At 36.8% G+C, this 2,500-nt stretch overlaps 1 long non-coding RNA gene across 1 annotated transcript in view; it reads right to left on the bottom strand.

Annotated features, from left to right (window-relative positions):
- Positions 1-967: 967 nt before the first annotated feature.
- The window catches only part of LOC138050391 (uncharacterized), a 2,429-nt gene continuing 896 nt past the window's right edge, over positions 968-2,500 (bottom strand). The window contains exons 1-3 of the long non-coding RNA XR_011132599.1: positions 2,301-2,500; positions 1,655-1,781; positions 968-1,070 (exon numbers count right to left, since the gene is read on the bottom strand). The exon at positions 2,301-2,500 is cut by the window's right edge and continues 896 nt beyond it. This is a non-coding gene — a long non-coding RNA (uncharacterized lncRNA). The remainder of the gene's footprint in view (positions 1,071-1,654; positions 1,782-2,300) is intronic.

Genomic DNA, 2,500 nt, shown 5'->3' with positions numbered 1-2,500 from the left:
TATTAAAGTTTCCAATACAACAGGAAAAACAGAACTTACCAGTATATCGGTCTGCTTCCGACGATGACCTTTGCAGCACATTCGACACACATACCGTCGAAAGTTATAAGAAATAGAAAAAAAAGCGGGCACGTAACCGGAGAGCAAAAAACTTCGCTCTCACGTGATGGAACGTAAACCACAATTACGACCAGTGGATTCATCTCAAAATCTACCAAAAATCTACCCAAACTTCGGTATACTTTGGATTTTGGGGCCGTGGATTGGAAAACCCCTTTTAACAGTCTTTAAATCAATGGATTCTGGCCTACACTAGATCCATCATCTAACAAAACAAGTGGGTGAAATTGATGAGCCTGCCTTTCAGCACAAAACTTGGTCAATTTTTTGATGTACACATCATACTGTTTTTTGGTGACCCCTCTCCAGGAGGCCAAGAGAGGTTTGCCAGCTGATTGTGAAATTCCTTGTGTTTGAAAGAAATCCTTGATAACATACATGCCACCATCCTTAGGTTGGTCTTTAGGGGGTGTTCCGTCCCTTTGTGAGGAAGTGTAAGTAAGTCCTTGTGCTGACTTAGAATAAGAGGACTTGATATGAGAAGGTTTGTGGCCACAATTGTGGCTTGTGTTGGCCACAGGGGCACTATAATGGTTAAGAAGGAAATTTTAACTGCAAACAATTTTTTTCAGAGCAACTAACTGTGAATCGTCCAAAATGAAGATCTAACATGTGTGTTGAAAACACAACATTTTTTTCTGTGTTATATGTTACACTTTAAATTCTGCGGGTGGAAATATCAATCTTTGGCAGAGACTATGATCAACTGGAAGAATTGCAGTTTATAACAAAGTAGACTTGACTAACTAAAAAAAGTAGCCGTAAAACCATAGTACCATAGAACGAACCATAGATTTCTCTGTGGCTTTATTGAGTCTTTTGTTCCACACTACCAACACAGACAAAGTGAACCAAATAACATTATTGTGGTTTATTGCTGAGAAAAAATACTACATCAGAGTTAATATTTCAGAAAACCGCCACAAGTAATACCAGGTGGATCCATCTCCCTAAGGACAAAAAGTGAAAATTGATGTTATTGTCCATGAGATTTATATTACAATGCTACAATCTCCAATATCATATTATTATTATTATTATTATTATTATTATTATTATTATTATTATTATTATTATTATTTTCCTAGACAGGAAACTGCACATGTCAGTTTTTATGGTGGCTGTGAAATTCATTACAAAAAGTCATTCTAATTACACAACCAAGGCAAAGAAAACATGATGAGATAAACATACTATAAACCACGCATACAACCAATGACCCTTAACTGTTTGCCTAAACACATGTTCTTAGATTTGGGTCTTTCATAATTTTACCTTTGACGTTGGGTTGAACATAGATTTGCAAATAATGGTCAGTCAAGGGGGAAAGCAAAATACCATCTTCCAAGTTTTGACATAGATGTTGACACCAAGTGTGTTGCATTATTACAATAATAATAAATTATTATTATTTAGAGATTGTGGAACCTAGACTACAATTAAGTCGCTCAGGTGCCACTCTCTGGCCATTTTCAAGCAGTATTTCCCTGTCAATAATCCAAGAATTAACAGGAAGAGGGCCTTGACATTGCACTTTTATTTAGCAAATTGTTCTTTTCCTCATATATGGATGTTCCATTAATTGACAGGCCAGCATTCTCCCGAACATGAATGTATCAGTTGATTGCACACGGTATTTTAGTGGACAAGTACTTGTGATTCTGTAACAGAATAATACACCAAATGTCAAGCCTCACTATGGCCATAAACAATGTTATTGATCACACTACTGTGCAACTAGAACTTCTTCTTAATGTAATCTCAGAGGCCATTCTTGCAACCAATTTACGTTTTCATTAAATAAATGCTCTGAGCAGGGACAAACAAATTCAATATTTACTATGTACTCCAGTAAGTGTGTTTATTCCAACTTCACAAGTTGACAAGGTGTTTTCTTTTAGGCAGCTGCCTTTCTGGGGGCAGTTAAGTGGCTATTGCAGAGTGGTAGCACTCTAAATGAACTGCTGCCTTGGTTCAAGGAGGAGGTTGACAACTTTAAAATATGCTCTTGGAAAAAAAAAACTTATGATTGATTGATTGTAAAGGTGATTTCAGAAAACCCTGCCCAAATTATCTTGTTGACGAAAACTGTAGCGATTGCATGGGCAATACCCAAGTGTGCAAACTTAACCAAAGGTTGTGAACACTTCATGCTTCAAAAACAAATATGGAACACTCACCGTAGCCTGCGTTTCTGCAGCGCATATTCTCAAAAATTTAACTTGGTTTGGACCTCAAGGACCACAAATTCCACACAAATATGTTACACACATCTGATGTGTCTCCTTAAATGAAATCACCATGATCTCAGTTCCAAAATTCACACCTTCAAGAGTTATAAAGGAACACAGGAAGAACACGAAATCAAACGATCGAAATA

The sequence above is a fragment of the Montipora capricornis genome, chromosome 6 (assembly GCF_036669925.1).
Source record: "Montipora capricornis isolate CH-2021 chromosome 6, ASM3666992v2, whole genome shotgun sequence".
NCBI lineage: Eukaryota > Metazoa > Cnidaria > Anthozoa > Scleractinia > Acroporidae > Montipora > Montipora capricornis.
The sequence above is the reverse complement of the archived record's forward strand: the minus strand, read 5'-3'. Positions and strand labels throughout refer to the sequence as shown.